This window comes from Polyergus mexicanus, unplaced genomic scaffold (genome assembly GCF_030449975.1).
Source record: "Polyergus mexicanus isolate NDT 795.1 unplaced genomic scaffold, iyPolMexi1.0 SCAF_8, whole genome shotgun sequence".
In the NCBI taxonomy this organism is placed as follows: Eukaryota; Metazoa; Arthropoda; class Insecta; order Hymenoptera; family Formicidae; genus Polyergus; species Polyergus mexicanus.
Genome location: NW_027223328.1, coordinates 2031536 through 2056648, shown reverse-complemented (window position 1 = coordinate 2056648; position 25113 = coordinate 2031536). Strand labels below are relative to the sequence as shown.

The window sequence follows — 25113 nt, the reverse complement described above, 5'->3', positions numbered from 1 at the left end:
CCTTTGAGGTGGCTGCTACTTACTAAGTAGCTCGCGGATCTTGACTTTCGTATATATCCAGTGATGAAAGCCACGAAGCCGCGGGCGATCCTCGGCGACGTCGTCGGTAACGGCGTAGAGATACTTGAGGGGGGGGGGGGGGAAGGGAGAGGAGAGAAAGAAATCGCAGTCGCGACGAAAAGTGCTCGCTCGACTTTTGCTACACGATATATTCTGCCTTTCTCCGAAAGTGATCGATTTCAGCTCAAACATTCTGAGCGACAGAGCTTTTCGTCTTCGATGCGTTTACGTTTGTATACTTAGATAATGTTACACTTGCGAGATATTAAAAGGCAACAGGAGAAATTTTAACGTGTACAGTTTTTCTATTGATTTTTTATTCCTTCTCTCTATTTCTAAATTTGAGAAAATTAAACAATACACAAGAATATATCAAATTTTTCAGTTCCTCATTTGTAGAAAATTTGAATTATGTAACTTATTTAGCATCGCCATCGATCCGAGACCTACATTTCTTCTATTTCCGTGTAAAAAAGACGAAATTCAATCTCGCGAAATAACAAGTTTCTATAAAATTAATATTCGCGGTATCCATCAAAAATTGAATGATTAAATTACGTCTAAATTATGCTCTGTGCATTGATCGCTGAGAGCGCAGATTCACGTCTCGCAACTTTTTAACGCGTTCTATAATCGCGTCTACGCAGCGATTCGTTGTAAACCGTAAGCGTTGTAATTTATATTGCCTGTATAAGTTTCGGTAACGCGGAGAGCGGAGAACGCGGATAGAGTAGCGCCCGTTAAACTTACTCGGTCACTTCGTCAAAGGTAATTTGTGTAGTCGTGTTTCGCGGCGATACACTGCGGCATCCGGCGGGGATGCGGGCACATGCGGGGATGCATTTACGCGGGCGTCGCTGTCGTTAAGTTGACCGTTGCTCGGCCGCACAGCTGTGCATCCGTATAGGGGGAAGGAGGGGGAGTATTTCGACTTAATTAGTGGCCGCGTGCAGGGCGAATTTCTGGTGGATCCGTGTAACGTTTGGCGGAGCACCGCACGACGCATTTACATCGCACCGTACGCAGAACGAAATATGCAAAACAGATTATCTAGGCGACTCGGTCGGTGGTCAGGACGGGATGGCGGCCTCCTCCTCCTCTTCCATCGGTCGGCGTCGGAGCTACGCAAACACCATGTCTCTCTTCCTCTCTTTCTCTCGTCGACTCGTTAGATTATTCATTAAAACGTCCTTTATATATTCAGCCGGCGGGTGGCCGGAGTTTAATGGGCAAGCGGTCGGTAATAAAGCTCTTAATGACTAATTCGCGCGGCAAGAATATCCAAAAACTCACGCGAGCGTTCGCCGTCCGCGTCGCCGTTACTGTACCGGATGTGTGTGCGAGAGTAAATAAAATATTTACAGTAGCCGAGAATTGTCGCGCCTTGCGCCTTACCTACCACCATTCTGTTCGCCCTCGCCAGTCGTATCCGAGTTTTCGGGTTAGACATCGCGCACCCACATCGTACAGTTATAATTGAGAAAATTTCCGTTTATACTATTACACATGCTTCGCATTGTGTGCTTCAACCGTTGTCTTCTTAAAACAAATCTAATTTAACCTTTTCTCCGCGAGTATAAAAAAAAATATTTTCTGCATTTAATAAATTCATAGCGAGACCTTTTTTTAAATTTGTATCCTCTATATTAATTTCTATATTCATTTTTTGTAGACTCGTTCGTAAAAAAGATTTCATCGCAATTGTCGATGTTTCATGCTTAATATCTTTGCTGATACTATAGCTCTAAAATCTCTCTTAATTACTTTCTCGCGGCTGCTGCGTTTCATATAGAACCTATTTAACCGTTTAATAATTCTATAATTATTGAAGAAGTAAATTAATAAGCGAGAGAGCGCAGAAGAGACGCGAAAAGATCTGCATGGATCCGTCAGTTTAATCTAACGATGTATTGTGGACACAAATTGTATACGACGCGTCGTTATAATAATTAACTAGAGCAAGGGGAGATGTATTTGCCGCTCCGAGGCGACTCCAGCTTTATGCCCGGAAACTTCTCCATCCGGATCTACATAACCACCTCAGAAATTACAGATGCATGCATTAAAGCGGTAGAAGCGCGCGGTCGCGACCAATACTAATTCCCTTGGCTGTCTATTAATTTGCAAAATGGGTATTTTGAGTACCGGTTCCGTTCGCCGCGTTCGTTTCCGGTATTACAGATTATCGTTGATTATACATCGCTATTTCAATGTACAATGTATAATCGCGCGAAACCAAAGCGAACCAAAACCATTCTTGCCAAATATAATGTGCGTTTGTTTCCCATAATAAATTTAAAAAAAAAGAAAAAAAGAAAACAATTCGTGCAAAGTTTATTTCCATCAATTTTATCGCATTTTAATTGCGGAGTCTGGAAACAAAAATTACTTAATCAAAAATCTTGCAGCTGTATAAAATCGCTTATATAAAATCGTTTTACGCAAAGAATACCACTTTTTCGCAAACGTTCACTCAGTCTGCTTTATTCCAGCGCAGTGTCGCGGTGTTTTCACAACAGAGCGTTACATTCGCGATGATACATCGCACCTCTAAAATTCCCACTGAGAGAAGAACGCTTACGGTGCTACCGCACTTTAATAGATGCACGTGCGACGTCATTTCGAGTAACGACTTGCGCGCTCGCTATTTGTTACGGACGGCGAATAAAGAAATAACTGGGAGAGATACGCGGGGGCGAAGGCGCGTGTAAAACGGGGAATAAAAGCTGTCTGCGACACGTTATTTCGTCTTTGCATTTCCCCGGATAATACGTACGTGTACCCAAGCCATCCGAGCAGAGTCGCGATGTGACGTTTTCCGCGTTTATGACACGCGCGGCCGCCGGTGATCTCGCGCGCGCGCACGCGCTTTCCTCGGCATTTAATTATGCATCAGCTGTGATTAACTTCTTTCCTTTCCCATGTTCGCGGTAATGCGCAATATCAAGATATGTTTGACATAATCGAATTACGGTCTGTAGCCGATGCGCTACACAATGGAATGTTCCTTCCTTTCCGCGTAACATACGTGTATAATATTTGTCGCATCGCCGCAATATTCTCGCTCGTTTAAAAAAAAAAAGAGAGGAAAAGAGAGAGAGAGAGAGAGAGAGAGAGAGAGAGAGAGAGAGAGAGAGAGAGATCGCGATGTTAATATTTGTGCCGCATTCGTCCGGCGAAAGAACGTTACCGATTTTTCGTCGATCTTTATATATTCGTCTTTTTAATAACTGTTTTTTATGTTACGCAACTACCCCCCTGTCGCGCTTTTTATTTCATGTTTCTTGGTGGAGACGACATTTCTGTTTTATCCGTTATACTATATCCGCCGTAGTATCTATCATTATATAGAGCCGCGGCTCTCTATCGATGGATTCAGATTACGGAGAATAATAGCTCGATAAAAATGCATAAGGAGTCAGTCTCGTCCTTGTCATCTGCGCATGACTACGCATGATTAAGAGAGAGAGGTCGACGAGTCGACGCAAAAATAGACGTACAAAAATAGACGGTCGACGGGAAGAGAGGAGGTCGGGAACGGGATAAACAGGATAATAAAACCGCAGTAATCTCGATACCTCGGCAAATTGATCCTGCCTTTCGTTTCGAGGTGACGACAGACGGACCATCACCGCCGTCGTCGCTCCCGGGGGATACGCCCGGCTTGTTTAAATGCAAATCGCCTCTCGTCACCGGCAAAAATAACTCTAATAATTTGACAACGCGGCCCTGCTCGTCAACGATCCGGGGTGAATTCCTCTTTCGCATGACCGCCGCAGGATGATATAACCGCGTCAAGAATCCTTTCTGCGGGTAATACGTCCACGTGTGTCTTAACCCTTTCGTGAGCGCGATGAAAAGGTTATCTGCATTAAATATATACAGAGTCGTGATGCACTAACGCTGTTCTCGGTGACTCAATATAACGTCTTTCGTCCCCGATCCGCTATCAATGTCGAGAAACTATTACATGGCGCCAATATACGGTTTATTCGCGATTTACGATTATTGCAAGCGAGTAAAATTTTAGATCTTATGGGATTCTGCATCGTAGATGGCTGTATTAAGCCTCGTATCGAGCATACGTTATGTCTCCTTAATCCGATGATCTTTTGTGCACGAGATGAAAAGTGCATGCCGCGACGCTGATAACGGATTTTACGACTATCTTAAACAGTTATAAACCGACGAAGATTGTAATTTTTCTCGTCGTACGCTATTTATATTATGGCAAAAAGTTTATGGATTTCCGCGAACGTAGGAAAGAGGAAAGCATGTTTGTGCTACACATCGTTTCGTGGCAAGTTTTCTTTCGTCTCCAAGTTATTTTGAAGTTGTCGAAAACAGCAGAAATTTGTTGTTCGGTTAGAATCGCGTAGAGATTCACGAACGGCAATTGTACTTTTAAAGTTTTGAAACCTTTCTAGGAATAGTAAATCAAACTATTGTTTAGCAGAAACTATTTTACGAGACATATTTTAACTTGTATCTTATTTTCCTGACATAAATCTCTATCTATGTAGATAAATATTTTATATCCTACATGATACTCCATGCGATTCATTACTCTGCTGTTAAGATTTTCAACGGTTTAAAATTCGATAAGTTTAAAAATATCCCCCTCTCCCACCGTAAATTTTTAATCTCGACGTAACGAAAGCTCGCGATGCGTTCTAGAACTTTGTACTTTGCAAAAACAATAAAAATCCACGGGACACGTTTGTTATATTTATATTTCACGTAATAATAATATTATTTTTATATCGCAGCGCATTTCTTATTTTTTAATATTATTATTTTTCAAACTCAATTGCCAATTCAATTGATAGTCCAAACAATAAAAGAATTATTTAAGAGCATCGAGGAAATGCTTCACTTTATGCTTTATCAATTTGGCAACCAGAGGCCCGAGACGATTAAGAATGAAATAAAAAAATCTATAAGCGAGGTAAGAGAGAGTAAGCGACAGGGACGGCCAATTGAAATCACAATCGCGGCGCATTCTGGCACGAATCAGAAGAAAAGAGAAATGAAAGCGGTTTGGTCGTGGCGGCTCTTGGATCGGCATTAATGGCGGAACCATGACATCCGACGTGACCGGGTATGCAGCACGGAATCTGGGTTAACGGTTCTGCGTTTCATTTCGCGGCGGTAACATTAAATCCTGCGGTTCTGCTCCTGACGGTGCGCTGTGAATCTGCAGGTATTTCTCTCGTTTTCGATCGCGCGATGCGAGATTAGATACCATGATATCTCTATTAGGTATACGAATTAACCAACCGGCTGTTCCCTGTCAAATAATCGTATATCACTCCCGAGTGTATCTATATGTCCTGATAAATAAGTGAGTTTCGAGCAATGAATTGCGATTCTACAGAGAATTTCTATATTTTTAATTGGCTTGTTAACGTGAAACATTTTTTTAATGATATTATAATAATATTATTAAAAAATATTATAAGATTATTTCTTTTCGTTGTAAGAGTTCGATAGAAAATTTCTCTACAAAATTTCCATTTCGTTTCGTCAAATTAGCAATGATTATTCGTTGGCGCGCACGCGAGAGAGAGGAAGAGAGATATATATATATATATAAATATTACATAATATTGAAAGAGAAATAGTTGCGCTGAATGAAGCTTTATGCATTTCACTTTTATTCAGTAAAATATAATAGAAAAACACAGGGTAATTACGCCATAGAGCGTCATCGCCAGCTTATTTTGAACGGCGCGAGGCGTCTAATGCAGGCGTAAAACTTCCGCCATCTCGTAAGAAAGTTTGCGGCGTATTTACGGTCAGGTGAGTAACGTAGCGACGCGCTCAATGAACAATGAATAATGTTCGTTCGGTATCCCACTTACATCAGTCTCCGCTATGCGCGTGCCCTTGTTTGCGGAGCAAACTGCGCCTGGTACGTCAGGCCGATTAATCTCGAATGATGAACGGCGTCTTCGCACGTAGTCACGGAAAATGTGGCGGAATCAATGAGCATGAGCGAGAGAGGAGATAGAGGGGGAGAAAGTGCGTTTTCCCGCGCAAATTCGCCGATCGGCGAGATACCATCAAATTTCTCGAAACGAGCTTTTGGAGTCGCATTATTATTTAAATGATTTGCCGAAATAATTGCTAGGCCATTAGTGGCGGTCGGTGCAAATTGCAGCAATTTTAATAATGCAATCGAGTTTACCTTCAATTATTCTCCGTCTACCTCGTTGCAATCCCGCCGCAGCCACGTCTCCGGGAGCGCCTGCGACGCTTTTCTCTTGTAATTTTTATTATTCAATTCGCGTTCGCCGAACGTGGTCCGTCCTGCGTTTCCTCTTTAACTGAACTGTTGCATTGCGTCCATACGAGATACGTTAATTCCCTAGTTCGTCACTAAGTCTCTAGTTCGGCGTCAACGAAAATTAGTGGCGCCACCATCGAACATCGACTCTCTATCGATAGCGAATAAATCATAGACATATAAAGTCTATGATATAAACGTTCTTATTTGAATTCGCGGCTGTATAAAGTATTTCTTTAACAATATTGGAAAGCTTCAGGTATGTATCGCTTCATCAATTAAATATTGTTTTTACTTGAATTTAAATATAATCGTGCAAATCAATTTCTTCCTCGCTTTGCGTTATTAAATATTGCGATGACTATTACTAACAAAGCCGTGAAAATCAAATTTTGGTTAGAGTAAAGTTCAGTTGAAATTAAACAGGAAATAGAATTTAATTATTAATTTTGTAATCTTTGATGATCGAATCGCTGAAAAGCAAAATTCAATAATAACCGAACTAAATACTTTTACAAATACGTGGAGTGTATAATATATAATACAATTTTGTGATAAAATAACGCGAAATTGATGTTTCGTAACGGCAATATAAAACGACAAATTCGAAACTGGTTTGTATCGAAAACGATATGTTGGACACGAAGGGGTATAACACACTGCTGTAACGTCGTGTGCGTATTCCGAAAGGGTGCATAATCCACGCATAATGCACATGTAACGCAAGGATGGATTAGTCGTTTTTGTCACGCCCGCAATGTCACACACATGGTACATGCGCGAGTATGAGTTAGCCTAGCGGAAAAGCACATTGTCGCGAAAAGCTTTCGTCATTCTCGAGATAAAAAAAAAATTATTTGTCATACTTATCAAGAACGTAGAAAGATATTGATTTTCTATGTATGCCCCGTTGAATGTGAAGATTTACATGGTAGATCAAACGTATATAAAATATCATTTCTTTCGTAAATTTTCTAATAAATTCAAAATTGATTTTTTAACAGAGTAAATTATAACACATTATATATTAGATTTTTAAACGGAACCATTCTCTCATTTATTTTCCTTCATTTCTAATATTTACATTACAGAAAATATCCACTAATGGAATTTTAATTCAAAGTTTAATTATCAAAATGTTCAATAAAAATAATAATAAAAATAATAATAAAAATAATAATAAAATAATAAAATTATATAATTTCAAATTCATAATAATTAAGAAAGTAATTAATTAAGAATAAATAATTGTGAAAAATAGAATAAAGTAAGTTTATATGATTACATTTTTTCAGATCGATTATTGTCCTGTATTAATATGCATTATATTCTAATGCCGGATTTAGTATAATACGGTTTGTGAATAGCAGCCAAGAGAGTCGACATTGCGACCCGCCCCTCTTAATTCATTTGATTATCTTAATGTAGAGTTGTGGACCACGAGCTTAGGTAGCCATACGAACTTAGCCCCTGGGTTATCTTTATTCACGCGATTTCAGTACAGTACTTCTGCACAATTTGGCAATCTCATTTAGACCTAACTACCTATCATTAGAAGTTTTCCTTGCACGTCTCCACAATTATTTCAAATTGTAACGCGCGCAAGAATATAGAGAAACAAAACTACATTACATAATTTAATAAATAAATAATCAGAACTTATGATTCTCTCAATTAAGATATTTACGTACTAAAGTACGGAATATAATTTGTCAAAATGATAAAACTCGGTACTTGTGTTAAATACGGGCGCGCGTATAGAATTCGCAATTTAATGACCCCCCTGCTTTCGAGGATGATTGCTTAATGTATCCGGTGCTCTAATTGAAGGAGAGCAGTCTCGTCTCATCGAATCCATTTGAAATGGCGCGTACACGTAGACAGTGACATTAAATCTTTCGTAGAAAGAGCGGCGCGCATCGCGTCAGTGCACAGCGACGAAGGAGGGTTCCCCAAATTTCGGGGCAGAACGTGCCTCAGGGGCGGACTGTCGCCCACTGATAAAGCATTAGGAATCATCAGGCGTATTGTGCTTACGCGAGCTCGTAAATAACCCGAGTTACTTACGGGTGCCGGGCCGAAAATGCTACCGTGCTCGGAAACTCGCAAGCCCCCATTACACGGCCGACCAGGCTCTGCTCCTGCTGCGACTCCGAGACAGTTTAATGCGAGTCGCGAGAGGGTGGTACACGATGGTGACCGAGACGGCGACAAGGGAGAACGGATGGGTGCCGCTGGGAGGAAAGGGAGAAAGGTTCGGAGGGGGTTTACGCAACGGTGAATGATGAGGGCACCGAATGGCGGTCACTTGTTAATGGTACATTCGAAGCCCCGAAGCTTAAGGGTTGCATCGCGACGCCAAGTCCGTTCCGTGTGTGTTGTAAATTAAATTGATACAGTGCCTCGTGACCCTCATCATCGTATTCCCTAATCTCTCATGAAATGCGCGCATTGCTAATTTGTACGCGTTACATTTAGCTGATTTCGAATCAATAAAAATCTATTTATGAATTAAATTAAATTAATTGGAAGCTTATTGATTAAAATTTATTAACAAAATTGTTTTTAACAAATTATATTAAAAATTATTTTATCTTTTACACTCTACCAATCTATCGGTAAATTTAATATTAATATATATATATATATATTGGGTTGAACGGAAAATTCGTTCCGTTTTTACTAAGAGACAAAGACCGAAAAAATACGGCACAAACTTTCCGTTCAACCCAATACAATAACTTTGATCTCATGTGAAAGATAATTTAATTCTCTACATCTTTTGTTTCGGTACTTTTTGTTAAAAAATGCATACTTTCCCTGATATTTGTAAAAATGTAAAAAATAACCGTAGTTTCAAAGATTTTTGGGCGCTAACTTTTTAAGGAAGCATTTTTCGACCCGTGTATGTCCGAAACTTTTTATTCGGAATTAAATTATCTTTCAAATGAGATAAAAATGATTGTAGTTTGCTCCAGGTTTTGAAATAAAGCAGTTAATATAACCAATTTCAAATGTACCAAAGTGTTTTTTTGGCTACTGACGGTTGTTCAAAAACCTATGGAACGAACTATTGTATATACACACATACACACACACAAATGTAATTAACTTTCAAAATAAAATTTATATAGCTTCCTCTTATATAGTTTTGTCATAAAATATTTATTAGATCTTATATTACTTTATATATACTTGGTTTCAGTTAATATACATAAGTTAAAATATATATATAAATATATATTTGCCTATAAAAATTTCAAAAATGTTGCAAATAAAATATATAAAAAGAGATATAATAAATATTCTAAATTATTAACTATGTTATAAATTACTCACTGCACGATTGTTCCGCTATCGATCGATGCCTCCCTCCTTTTCTGTTGTTCATTCTCTGCTATTCGTTCACTCGCATGGCACTTTACTCATGCAAGTGTGATTTAATTACGATCGCGCACGCACTAATCAGCGAAAAACAACGATCGTGCGGAATTTTATACGATACTCCCGATGTTAAACACATCCGATACGCACTATGTTATATTATGACAAGAAATAACAATATGAAAAATTACTGATATAAAGCTGTGAGTTGCTCAACATTCGAGAAATTTATGCCTTTCGCTGCAATATTATCTTTGTTAATAAAAAGTAAGCGCACTCGTATTGTAATTTTACTGTCGTATTATAATTATAGGGTGTGATCACGTTTCTCTCTCAAATGATAATGCAACGACATATGGAGCAATTAGAATCGTTGCTACAGCCGCGAAATAACAAGTTTTCGTCGCACAAAACGAAAGCTAAACGTCACATGACAATATTAATTTCTTGTCATTACAAAAATTTAACACGTTATAGAATAAATTTATAAGGAATATTCTATTCCTCGAAGTTTTTAAGTTAAGTTATTAACTATTGATGTATCATTTTCGTTATTTCAATTACTTGATACCGTTCCGTGTATTTATGCTCTCAAAGTACTGCTGTGTATGAAATGTGAAGACGTAATGACGCGTCCTTTTGTTTACATACTCGATGGTATGTCAAGGAGACGTAGTGGGGTATCCCTACTACGAGAGGCTTCGAGAAGGGGAAAGGACAAATTCCGACGCGCGGAGAGACGAAAAGATTGTTATTAATTCGCGCACATTCAACGGTCGCGCATGTTAAGTAAAGCGTATTACATGTCGTTGTCCGTCAATAAAATTCTTCTAATTAGTAGCTTTAGATACTGAATCCATCCAGTCTTATCTTTATTATCGTTAGTTTTCCTTACATATTTTAAATATAAACTACATAATATATGGTTGCCGAATTACATTTAAATCGGTGAAAATTTTAGAGCGTGATTCGAAATATCCGTCTAAAAATCACTAATTGTATTAATAATTATCTTTGACGTATCGATATTTGATAGCGTTTTGAAATTTTATACGAATATTATATAATTAACGATTATCGGTCCGCAACAAATAGCTTGTAAAAGTCTCACGACAACGGCTGGCTATTTATCAAAACAGATATTTCGAATAATATATTCATTCAAAATTAGAATGGAAGCAAGATACGAGACCGAAATCATAAATTATTGTTTTATATACCGATATGTAGAATAATAATTATTTCGCCAATGTTCTCTCTTTTGTCTCTCAAATTCGAACATATTTCGCATTGTGCTTTAAAGTTTTCATCCATTTCCATGTAATTTAATAATCATTTTTGGGTTGAGAGCGGGCAATAAATACACTAATCGTAGAATCGAGTCATCGAGTAATGAAAAATCGTGATATATCAATGGTTAATTACTGATTAATTTAAAATATTCGAGAAAGAGAATATTTCGTGATTTTATTTCGTAAGTTAAATATTTTATAGCGATAATACTTAACTGTGTACTATACATGTTCGACTTGTGTTGTCTGTGACGTACAGCGCGCTATTGTTTATATACATTGTTTACATAGAATCGCTATGTTATCATTCGCACGATCCCAGTCGCTCCGCGTGTATCGTCGTATTATCCTTCGCGCGATCATATCCTACAATTATAATATTACGTAGCAAACTTGCCTTACAATACGACTGCGCTTATATTATTTATTAGCAATAGAGTAAGCGTGAAATAGCCACGCGATTTTCTAGTACTGAGCGGGTCGTAACTTATTTTTCGTATTGTTCTCCGGTAATATAATAAAGTACGCGTCGCGAACGATTAATGTCAGGAGTGCCAAGCAAAATGGAGCACGATCGTTGATTAGCGCGCGCGCTATTGTAATTAAATATTCTCGCAAGTGAGTGTCATATATAAGTGCCATGAAGAAGCAACAAAAAATGAAGAAGAGAGGAGGAGCAGGCTTGGGAAGGCATCGGGCAACGGCGGAGCAACCTTGGAGTAAGCATTACATATATTTAATTTAATTTAATTATTTTTAATCATTTGTGATATATAATATTAATTGTTCGTTTATGTTGTAAAATATTATTCTTTTAAATATTTTATATACAATTTGAATATATTTGTATTTTACAGATCAACGTGTGTGTACTACAACTCCGCTGTTGCGCATCGTATTGGTGAGTGATAAATTATATTTTATTCTAATCTCTCGAGATTTGGCAAGATTTATATTGACAGAGACAAGAGTTATATAGCCATAAAAATTTTAAAATGATATGACGGAAAATAGTAACAGTGAAATATTCTCTGTTATTTATACATATATGTATAGTCATTTCAACAATCTTTTATAGTACTGACGAATTTTGAAATCTTGCTCCAAAAATTTTTATTTCATATTTACGAAGTGAATAAATACATTACTTTTCGCATGCTGCGCTCCCTTTTATGCTCATCATTAAAATGTATATAATATAAATGAAAAGAAAAGACCATCATGTTTTTTCTCGTGTATGAATACCGTTGCGAGAAATCCGCCTTTTGTACATGATTAATGTAGCTGTTAACACGTTACATCTGTTTAGTTTTTCTATTAATTCCATAACTACATTTAATAGTTATTAATCATGTCAAAATAATTTTGCAACTGCGATATGTCTTAAAATCTCGCTAACGAGAAAGTGTACAAATGAATACAAGTTCGTTAAATTTCTATAGTCGCGTGATATGTTGCGCATCCATCTTCGTGTTACAAAGCATCTCGCGAATAGCGTAATGGTTTTTACGGCTTAATAATAAATTTACAAGTTGTTACTCCGACCGTATGCGATTAATCTTGTCTAACTAGATGACGTTTTAGAAATTCGTGCCGTATAGTAAAGATTAATCACCCGTATTCCCCAACGTTACGGTATGGAAAACTTGTATAACCAAAGTACAAGTTTTCAGATAGGACGGTGCACTGTTCAAATCATCTTTTCATGATGCTTCTGCTTTAACAAAAAAAAAAAAAGCTTTTTCAATAAAACTGTAATACATCGTTTATACACGATTATACAGATTATTGATTTATAATTTACTAAGCACAACGAGGGATAAAAAATATTGATTATATTTTTGTATTATTTCTCGCAAGTAAGAAAATTAAAATAAATCAAATTTTCTTTACAAAATAAATAAGCGAAAACATTAATCAACCAACTTCGAATGCATAGTTATTTTTGCATTCAATTTATACATCAATCATCATTAAAGCACGATTATTGAACTTTGTATACACAAGTATTGATAAACGTGGGATAAAGTTTAATTAAAAAAAGATTACCCTCTATCAGAAACTAATTTTTCTCTTTGGTAAATTTATATATAACGACTTTCTTTTCGTAATTAACATGAGTTCGAAGTTGCCAAATTATGCATAGAGCTTCATGAAAACAGTTTATTACAAAAATAGTTTTTAAGCACACCAGTACGTTGATCAATAGAATATAAAATATAATTTATCATTTAGGTGTATTATATTCTGTAAATTTGTCTGAGATAAGTTTAACATTAAAGTTAAAAAGGAAGTTCAAAAAATGTTTCCGATCCTTTCGTTTGTTCGCGTGTTTATTGCGAATCTGTGCATGTATGCATGAAAATTGTATATCAAATTTTAATTCTGACGAATGCAGGTCGATGTAACGAAAGGATCATAAAACTTCAAGTGTATCCCGATGTTTCCTCGCGCCGAATTTCGAGACGATGTCGTTCGAAAATAAAATAATTATTTCACGTTCGCTCACAATCGAATTGCAGTTTAAAACGCTTGATTTGTCGGGCGGTTTCGGTTGATCCGCCATTCATACATCATCAAATCGATGACCGGCCATTAACGAATTTGATACGAGCGCTCGACACGAAGCGCTAATAAAATGTTCCAGTGTGTTAACGATCTTTTCGTATACGTTGAGTGCGTTTTATTATGACCGCGACTACTTATCGCGCTTTCGTCACACTCGCACCGAAAAGCGTCGTCGTCGCCGCGACAATTAACGGGGCTTTTTATTTCCTTTTGCCATCTTTGGACCGTTTCCTCGCGCGTTCCTATCGCGAGACCACACCCGCCGACGTTTTTATCGGCCACACTTTATTACACTGCATTACTGCCGTAAACTATCGAGCCAATGAAGGATGCGATGGTGCGGAAAATACGAACGTACATTGTGCACACAGCAAACTTGCCAATAATGTTTCTACCGGTGGGATCTTTAAATTATCACTTTACACTAGCAATCTACCTAGATAAGCAAACCAGTAAAACGCAATGTACATACTTTTATTTCACTTTAAGAGATAATTTAAGTTCTTACATATCGAAGAAGAAAAAGAGAAAAGGAGAACGAAAAGAAAAGAATATGCCTTAAACATTTTATTATTTTATTTTCAGCTTAAATAAAAAAATATGTTTTGCATAAACGTATATAATTTTTTACGATAATAAACTAATTCTAATATTGATAAGAAACAATATTATTTTATTTCAATATCTGTTTTATTTTTAAATGGGATGCTATATCCTCGGTATAAGCGTCTTTATATATGAAGAGATCATTGAGATGTTTGGCAAATATTTTCACAATTTACGATAAAAGAGATTTACCAAGTTCATAGATGATACTTTGCCTTTGGCTTCAACGAGAGCTCTGTACAAAAGGTATATTCACTTCTTTTCTGAGTAAAGAAGATACTCGGCGAACGTTTCCTTTTCTACAAACACTTCCGATCGACAGTTTCCGACAAAACGATCCACTCGCATTCTGTCATTATTTAGTTCAATGTGGTTATCTTCGAGTCATTAGGACCCTGATAGCAAAGTGGCAGCTTCCGATTTCCCCGATACGGGTTCATTACCGTAATTCGCGGGTTTCAAAAGAGAGTCGAAAAGTTTCCCACCATAATATGACGTGTAACCGATTTAACTCACTGATTTTCACGTCGCTGCGGATTGAAAACGAAGAGAGCGGAAAGAGCCGGACGTGCGCGGAAATTGTGAGGCGTGCTCGAAAATCACCAGCGATGCCGGTGCACGAAAAAAAGCCGACGTGGCGGATACATTAATATACATAGCGAGCACCGTCGTCGTCGTTTAGACATTTGCGAGGCTCTTTCGTTACGGCTGTCTGAATTTATCCGCGAATTCCCTTTGAGCCAGGCAGTCATTAACGCCATAACCACCGCAGGCGTCGGTGGTACTTTCCCTTCCTTGCGACTTCGTCTCCCTTACATCCTCGCCCTTTCCGGCGCCCTCGTCGGTAGTGACGAGAGCCTCGAAGAAAGGGACAGACACAGACAGACATTCCGCTGTAGCGTGACTTTCGAGATCACCACGCGATGCGCAAGACAGAGGGTTGGGGGAATTGTGCGTCGACCCGATGTAATTAATACTCGATGAGCCGAGTGGTAATCTTAGCGCCCCTCGTGCCATGTCGCTGCATCCCTCGCGCGTAGGATTTCTCTCCTCCGGTTATATTGGCCTCCTGGATTTATGGTCACGCTACGCGATTGCTTTTACAGGCCTCGTATTAGTCCAGTCGCTCGCCAGTAATATACAATATATATGTCGGGGTGATCAAATCCGGTTAGGGCTATCTGTACGGTTCATCGAATTAAGTAACAAGTTACAGAAATTAAATATTGTGACCCTGAGATATGACTAAGTATTAACTTTTTTATTCGATGGTCGTTCAATATGTTAGAGTGTACAATTAATATTATTAGAAACACATAATTTTATCGTCATCAACCGAGAATTTTTTATATTGCTTTCCATATGCTTTCTCGATAATGATAATCTCGTGGTTACATAAAAAAAAAAAAAAAAAAAAAAAAACTAATCCGGCGTATTATTTTCCATGAAACGTCAAATGCATCAGGAAATTATTTTTCAAGGATCCGATAAGGCCTATTTGTAAAGTAATTACAGAATAATAATAATTACGGAGTAATATAATGTTTAAGCGGATCGAGAATGAGCAGGTAAAAATGATTTGTGGCTTTTAAATATGAACTCTCGGCCAATCGAGTTGTATACCTACATATATACACCTCTCCCTCGTGCACGATTGAGGGAAACGCGATTGCGATTATACGGCCGTGCATTCAGCGATTGTTTCTCTCCGCAAGTCTCGGGCGAATCCCATTGTTCGTTGGGCCGTTGCAGCCCAGTTCCACGACGCCGGCGTTGCGTATCGTGCGAATCCGCACTCCGCGGTAAATAACAAATGGACCATGTCCACTGCGTAACCATGATCCATGGGAGTAGCGGACGGCGATGGTTGCGGGTGGAAGCGCGATAATGCCGTGAGCGAATCGTGTTGGTGCAGCGCCATTTGATCCGCGACGGAAGAACGCGTTCTCACTCTCCGGCGTAATCGGAGTTTCATATAGCGAATTCAAGCTTATTCCAAGTGAGAATCTTGACGCATTTCTGCAACAATGCGCGAATACACGCGAATGCAAAATTTGCCCTCTTTCTGAATTTGAGATATTTTATAAATTCTTAATTTCGTTAATAATTAATATAATAACGACTACAAAATTCTAGAAATATATATTTTTTTTAATTATCATTGTAACATACGACGCTTGTATAAAGTATTCAAAATTTCAACAATGATAATATTCTAACGGTATATTCTTGAATTGATTTTTTTTTTTTTTTAAATTCTATTTACAGTAGGCATTTCTATTTAATGAATTTTTCAAATTGTTTTTTTTTTTGGTATAATATTTGTACTATCATCGACATTGATGTTAATACATAAATGCATATGTAAAAACATGCATAAAAGCATACCATTATCCATCGTCAACAGCTAATTTAGTATAGTGTATAATTAATATTTTATGCATGTCGGATAAAAAACAACATATTATTAAATGGATACAGTTTTGCCTTAAAATACATCAATCTCACTGATATAGACGCATACTTCTCTCCCACAATCCGATAATATCTCACGAATATACAAATTGTTATATACAAAAAGCGAATTTTTCTATCGCATGTACTACGAAAGGACATCTGGACATCTGGAAATCTGTTATAAATGCCTTTGCGTTGTTTGAGATATTAATATTTTATTCCCATGTCGAGCGATATTCACATATTCCGAGTAGCTATAGCAAGACCCTCGTTAAAGTTTGATCGATGTGAGCTATGGTAACCTTTAAGAAAGAGAGAGAAAGAGAAAGAGAGCGAGCTTGGAGTAACCAAGCAAGCGGACAGACGAAAATCTTTTCGCGTGCTGGAAACTCATTTTATTCCTTTTCGCCCGACATCGTAGGCGACATTGCATGCGCGCGTATTCCCTGTGTTCGGCTCGACCCGATTTCGGATCGAATCTGGTTCAAGCCAATTTCAATGGTAGAGGAAAATGGTCCTCGAATCCTCTTTGAGTGCCCGACTTTAAATTTTCGATGCAATCTGTGAAGCGCCGCTCCGGAAGGAAGGGAGGTCGACGCGCGCATAGTTGAATCCTCTATATTTTAAGATCTGTTGAATGCGCGCACAATTTTGCATCTAATATGACGGTACGAGAATGTCGCGTTGAAACAAGAAATCCAAATATCTCGGTGAGCTAGGGAAATTCGCGTCGAATCGATCTACAGAGAGATTTTTAAATAATTTCGCTTTATGTACGCTTAAACGAAACTCGAACTCGGAGATGACGATTTATATTGATTTCACTCCGCTCCCTCGGCAACGGTCAAAGTCATTTTCGCGTTCGCGATGTGTAACTTAAACGCTCCGTAATTCGCTTTCGAAATTATCTCGACGTCTATTTACTATCGATTTACATACGGACGTGTCTATATAGCGTAATGCGAAATCCTTATCGGATTTCCATAATTTCAAACTATCGGCATATTTTTAAATCCAAATTAAACTTGAAAAAATCTCACTTTTCATCAGTTAAAAAAATCACGGAAAACATAAAATATCGGCATATTGTTATAATTTAATAGAAAATAAAATTTATTTATTTAATTTAAATATTTGTAACATATAAACTGTAATATAAATTACAATTAAATTATTACAAATATTATCTATTTTAATTATTATCTTAAGAAAATTATATTCTTTCTACTCTCAAAAATATCGACAAAATGACAGAGTTATTAATTTAAAACGCGTATACACATTACACGCATTAAATGATCGATCTTCTCTCTCATTAATATCTCGAAAGATAGTAAAAGCTACATAATATTTAATAAAGTAACGATATATATACAAAATAATATCTTGTGTTAGGATTTTATAGACAAATAATACGACTTTATCTGCTATCTTAGTAAGCAGATATCGGCATAACAATTTCGTCTCCATCATCGTGCCTTTTACAAGTTCCGCGACTCGACAGTACACGTGGAGGAGTACGAGGTTGAGAGATAAAAATATCTCGCGCGCGAGAGGAAGCTCGCCTAGCATGAATAATTCAAACGCGCTTGCTAGATAGCCGTGTGACAATCGGGGAAAAAAGGACGGTCAATCGTTCGCTTTATCCTTTCTTTCCGTGCCACGCTTTCGCGGATCGTCACGACCGGAGGACGATCGAGTAGCGAGCATCTCGAGATGGAAACGTTTCCATGGCGCCGTCGCGGCGTTTTATTAACGATCGTAAAATCGTTCAATGATTATCCGGTTATTCCGGTGCGCCGTAGAGGTTTTTTGCCGCGCAAACCTATACGTACGATCATAATTCGATAAACGATACGCAGTCGGTTACATGCATATGCATGTATTACGTAGGCCTCGGACGAAAAGAGGAAAAAAAAAGGAGAGAAGTAGGGAAGGTAGTCGCTGCGCCGCGAGCAGCCCCAGTACAGGAAGCATATAACAAAAGAACAAGGGAAGGCTGCCCGCAATGAATAATGGATAGACGAAATATGCTGAACCTCTCCGAGTATATATAGAGCGTGCTTTCCGCCTGGATCCTTCCGCCTGCTCCACTCGCGCGCGCACAAGAGAGAGAGAGAGAGAGAGAGAGGGAGAGAATAGGGGGAAATAAAAGATAAAGAACAACATGTTGCCACGGTAAGCTACTCCTTTCAACCCTCCGGTCGTAAAAAGTAAAACGTCGGGTGTGAAATCTCGTCCACCGAGCATCGTGACGTCAGACATGCGCGTCTACGTATCTGTGTATGTATAGTGAATATAATATAATGCGTATATCGGGTGTAAGCTCCCCTCCCTCTCTTCGTAGAGAAAGCTCAATTATTATAACATATATGTATACGCGGCATTTACGCGATAGATATTCTCGGGCATGGCGTAGCTGAAAATTACGACCAGTGGGCTACTTACTTTAATAATGTATAATTAGAAAACCCAAATGCACGTTTCGTTATGTGTAAATATTATCAGGGACTGGCAGCTCGCGTGCTTTATGAGCGGCTGTGGTCGAAGCCTCTCTCTCTCTCTCTCTCTCTCTCTCTCTCTCTCTCTCTCTCTCTCTCTCTCTCTCTCTCTTCTCGCGCTACGTTTAATATAGTATTTCTCCCTTCGTGTGTGCTTAAGCTATCCCGCGGCTGTTGTATTGTATTTACATTTTACATATGTATACGAGAATGATGAGTAAAACGCGATTGCTGAAATTAAAAAATAATCAAATTTATCGAGTGAGTTTTCGATAAGGTTGTGCATTATAAAATGTGTTACTTTCGTGTTTAAATGATTCGGTATCCCTTGTAGCATATTAAATTAATATTTACATATATGCTGATCAATTTCAATATAAAATATATAAAATTTATATTAAAGATATATATATATTAAAATGTACCTTCAATGAGAAAAGTTTTACATAAAAAAAATTTTTTGTCTCATATATTAATATCCTGTATTATCATTTTTCGTGGAATCAAATGTGCGCTGTATGAATTTTTAAATATAAAAATTTTTAATATTAATGTATACAAGAGATTTTTTTTTTTTTTTTTTTTAAACTATATTTCGATTAGCCAATCAGTCAAGTATGTAAAAGTATAATATGATCTTTACACAGTAAGCGTTTAAATTATCCTCGTGAGAGTTTAATCCCCATATCCTCCCTCTCTCTCTGTGCTTTCTTTTGTGCTTGTGTAAATGCGCTTTCGTGCAACGTAATTCGTATTCCGGTCGGAAGAAAGGTATTAAAAGGGTGATCCTCATAGCTCAACGCTAGGGGTTAGCAACGGCGACTGACTTGCCGTGGACGCGGAAAAGCCGCCAACGCGATGTAAACGCGCCGCTCTCTTTTTCGCGCTTTCCTTGTCTATCGCCTCGCTAAGTTCGCCATATTCTCGTCTTTTCCAGCTTTTTCGCATTTCCCGTCACGTTTCGCTTTCGCGTTTCACACGCAACAACGACAAAACGTGTTAGCGGATTTCGCATAGGCGGACTGCTAATTAAGTGGGTAACTTCCATCCTTTGCCCCCCCCCCCCCCGATGTTCTTTGTCGTATCCCGCCTCCCTCGCCGCTTACTTATCGGCGTCTCTTGCCAAAAGCAAATGAGAGTAATTGGATAATAAAATAACCTGCGGAACGCCGGGAACAATATCGGAAGGTGACAAGGACAGATAGATAGAAAATGAGAAAAAGAGAGGAGATGCGCATAGAGGTGCGAAAACACGAGGAAAGAGAGGGATAAAGAGAGAGAGAGAGAGGGAGAGAGAGAAAAGAAGAAATGGAAATGAGTGGCAAAAAATAAGAGCGGAGGCGGAACGAAACGGCGGAATAAAAGGATTTGCGCTTTATAATCGTGAGACTGTCTGGCCACGATGAATGAGCAGGCCGTTTAAAAAAGATTGGGTCTACCGGATGGCTGGTGGGCTGGCAGCGTGCCTACTGCTTCCACTTCTCTGTCCCTCCCGTTTCGTCAGTTCCTCTAACCATCTTCGTCGTAGTCGCGATCGTCGCATCGACGACTTTATTCGCGTATTAATGGATAAACGGATTCGATTTCGAGCCAATGAGCTCGACACGATCGAAATACGAACTCCATCGGTGGAATCGTCACTTTTATACCGCGTATTCTTTTTGGTGAAATACTTCGTACATATTCGCCCATTCGTTACGAGAATATATGTGTAGAACGATATCGATAAAACATACTAGAGACAATTTTTAATGCCGCGTAATCCTTCAGTGATTTTTCCCGCCAGAATGTTCCTCTCGTTAGTTTTCAAATGAATAACAAAGCGAAATAATTTATCTGCGTGCAATTTTCAATCTTTATACGATTAAAAAAAAAATATATATATATATATATATGATGTGTAATGAACGATACATGAAAAATATTTTAATCTAATTGGTTGGTGGTGCTTCAGTGTATAATGCACATTCAAATAGCAATTTTATAACGATAATAATAAATTTATTAATTTGATGGTAACGTAATATAATTGCATTAAAAAATTATAAATTAAATATCGTTGGGTTTAAATATATAGAGTAAAAAATGCTTTCGCATTTACTAAATAACAATTTCGATAAACAAAGATGAAGCTAAATATATAGACATTTATCATAATAATACAGTCTCATTAATAATTTTTATGTATATTAAAAAGTCAGTGAATGAAATATATCAGTTTGTAAAAAGGAATTGTTTGATTGGTAAAAGTTTAATGAAAATTGATCGCGAATATTGAAATCTACGGCACATTGTAACATTTACGATAAATTGGACATCGTAAAGAGATGGAAACGCTTTTAACTTAAAGGAAAAAGCCATCTAACTTGAGAGAAATAGCACACTTATCGTCAACATTGGTCATTCTCCGTTTCAAATAGGTTCAACGAAGAGCTCTTTACAACAGCATAGGTATCGTCTCTGAAAGTAGCAGTCAGCTTTGAAGCTGTTTCAAAGACGCTTTTTCTTCGCTCTCGGGCAATAGAAAAGTGATTTAAAAAAAAAAAAAAAAAAAAAAAAAAAAAAAAAAAAAAAAAAAAAAAAAAACTAGGTGCGCAGTCCCGTTAAATTTGTTGACGCTCGGTCGTTCTTGAACGTCATGTGTTTTCGTCGAACGGGAACGTTTCTGTCCCGTGAAATCCTTCGCTTACGAGTACGTGATAGATGCGTTTAATGTGAATCGCCCCGTCGGCCACGCTGTCGAAAGCGCGATAACGAACTCCTCGTTTTTCACATTGAGGAAAGCCACGTGTTTTCCTTCCTTCTATATGATTGACGTATTTTTAAACCATAGCGACACGGTAACCTACAATTATCGGTGATTTTACGAGAGATGTATGCTATCTCTTTACGATATTAATTATTAAAGCAGTATCTTTTATCATAATTTCATAATATAAAATACGTATCTTATTGCAATAATAAAACTACTCTCATATTATCTAAATAATAATAAAAGCTGAAATAACAAGAATATAGAAATTTATATGTATATCAAGATTATCTCCTATTGAATGAAAAAAGTGATTATTTAATTATTTCGACCGAAATCTCGGTGAACGACGACGAACAGCATCGTCGCTTGTGTCTATTGAATATCTAAGTCTCCTCGTGCTATCTAAACGGTATGAGAAGAGCCTGGGAGCACTTGAACCCTGCCACTGGTCAGGGCTCCCTGTTTGCCAACACGGTGGTAATTACTGATACCGCTTTAACGCCTGCATCGTGTCCGCATCTCAGAGCTCGGAGCCATGACGGTGCTACGACGTACCGCAGCCTGTTTATACAGAAAGCGGAAACTTCATCGTACCGATGGACCACCCATACAAGCAACCAAGACCACCATCGTCCGTGCCAACACAATCCCGAATGCAGTCGAAGCAAACGGATACGACGCACGAGTTATGGGCATAGGTGGTATACGAAACATGACACCCTCGCTATCGAAATTATAACCGTGCAGGCAATTTCATCACATTGCACGTCGTCGGCCATGTACATCGATATGTGGGAATTCCAGGTCATCGAGGAAATATAATTCATTTTGTTCGTATATTGCTTTTGGTTTTTATGAGATGGCGAGGAAATTAATATGACTTCTGTTTCTCGCAACTTTATATCTATTTTCGCAGCTGCGGTTTTGCGACGAAAAGTAATTAATAATTAAATAAATAATTAAATAATTAAATAAATATATTATCGAAAGATAAATTTATTTTCATTAAATGGAAATGTGTCTATTTTTAGATATTTAAAAATTACAAATATTGACTAAAGAAATTGTTATAGAAAAATCAATATCGTTCAAACGATACCGTAAAGAGATTCTTTTTCTCTTTCTCTTTCTGTATGCTATGATCATACTTTTACATTTTTGTGAAACATTCTCACCAATGGTTGCCAAGTATTGCCAAGCCTATCTTTCACAAAGCCAGGGATACAGAACGATCGAGATATCTGTAACGCACGAATGCATATTTCACCAATAAGTACGGGTGGTTGTTGAAAGCTACTGGGAAACAACCAAACCGGATTTATACGCGGTCGACATACATCGCTTATTCTCGATCGTCTACATGCCATAAATGGTATCTATGCAATGCAGATCAAATCACTGGCGTTTTGCTATCGCTATACGTATTACCAGCCGATTATGATTATCGTCCGCTGACATATCTGGTATATGAGAGAGAGAGAGAGAGAGAGAGGGGGGGAAAGAGAGAAAGAGGTGAAACACCAAAAAGAATAAAGTTCTTATATAAACTAAAAAATTAAAAAATATGCTTTTGAATGATTTTACATTACTTCTTTGTCCTAATTCACACAGTTGTGATTTATCAGATAATAAAAAATAATAACAAATATAGTAGAAATTATCTCAATTTTTCATTGATTTATTGATAAAAAGGAAATATAAATCTGAGTGACCCGATACATGCAAAGACACGCGCGAATTTTCTAAAGTTTGCCGTCCGACAAGCAGGACGAGGCAATCGAAATAACACGAATCGAAATAGCAAAATCCATATATAGATAGAGAGGGAAGAGAGAGAGAGAAAGAGCACGGGGGAGAAAGGAAGACCGTAAATAGCGAATGAGGTTCGTCGAGACGAGGATAATCGAACGTAGTAGAATCCCTTCTGAATCATCAGCGGCGTTGCTTCTAATTTGTACCCTTCGATCCGCAAACGGGGGTGGCTAAATAAACATTGACTGAACTGACAGGTTCGGAGATGGAGGTGAAGAAGCGTGGAGGTGGAGAGAGCAATCACAGCAGCTTGATTCGGTCCGAAGGAAGAAAGTTTATCCGGTGCCCAAATCAGGACTGCGGTCTGCACTACCAATAGATCACAATATAAATGTTTCTGCTCTAGAAAATCACAAGCCAATTGCTCAAGCTTTTCCTTGAGGATTTTAGACGTTTTATATAACGAATACTACAATGTGTGTGATAAAATTAATAATGATGAAAAACTGCGTATTCTGGCGTTATTAAATGATAATATACGCGGAAGCAGAATTATACGCGATATAATAAATAACAATCGAATGAAATTGATAACAAGAGAGAATCTTTTTTCCTCTCGTGTTTGAATTAAATGTGCTGGAAAATAATCACGAATAGATAATAAAAGAATCTGCTTTTTATTACGTAACGATCGTTTTATAATCGTTTATGTGTGTGTGTGCATAAGTATGTACGCGCATGGCATTATCGTATATACTTTGAGCGTTATATAGAAAAATTGAGTAAATCTTTAAAAGTAGACGATTTTCTGCACCATTTTAGCCAAGATCTCGCTGTAAATACAATAACATTTAATACGTTTAAGCTCGAGATATATTTTGGCGATTAAGCAAATGAATCCGATCGCAAATGTAAGCCGTGCTCCACGTAATGAACACATTCGACGTAGTGGCACGCGAGAAACGGGTATACGCGAGACTGTTGCGCATTGCCGATCGGCACATGACGGTCATTTAAATACAATTACAAGGCGCTCCACATCGGAAGGTGCCTGCGCGAGTCACGACGCCGGGAAGACAATGTTATTAAAACGGAGAGCGGAGAGGGATCGAGGTCCAAGTTCCCGTCTCTTCTCGAGATCGGGGATTTCTTGAATTTCTCTCGGATTAATTCTTACGGCGGAGAGCTTCGAGCGACGATTCTAGGTAAGTTGTCGCTTCTGTGCACGAAGCTCTCTTATCGTTGCGACGGTCATTACATTTGCATCCGTGCCGTCTCGGTAACGCTGCGGGACACCGCTAAACTTATTTAGGGCACAAAACACGCCCGACGACCCCGTCCGGCTCAAAACTGAAATTATTCAATTACCTTAAAATCCCGGCAGCGACCACGAATGGCCTCATTAAGACCGGGCTAAGAGGATTTCTCTATGAAGTAGGTTGCTACGAA

General features: G+C 38.1%; 1 protein-coding gene across 11 annotated transcripts in view; it reads right to left on the bottom strand.

Annotated features, from left to right (window-relative positions):
- LOC138935722 (SAM and SH3 domain-containing protein 1) overlaps positions 1-25113 on the bottom strand; it is a 314166-nt gene that overhangs the window by 123375 nt on the left and 165678 nt on the right. The window contains exon 1 of one of the 11 annotated variants that reach the window (XM_070300516.1): positions 9689-9929. The exons of the other annotated variants lie outside the window; for them this stretch is intronic. The gene's annotated coding sequence lies outside the window, so the exon portion shown is untranslated. Of the gene's footprint in view, positions 1-9688; positions 9930-25113 lie in introns of those variants that run through there. 11 annotated transcript variants of the gene reach the window in all.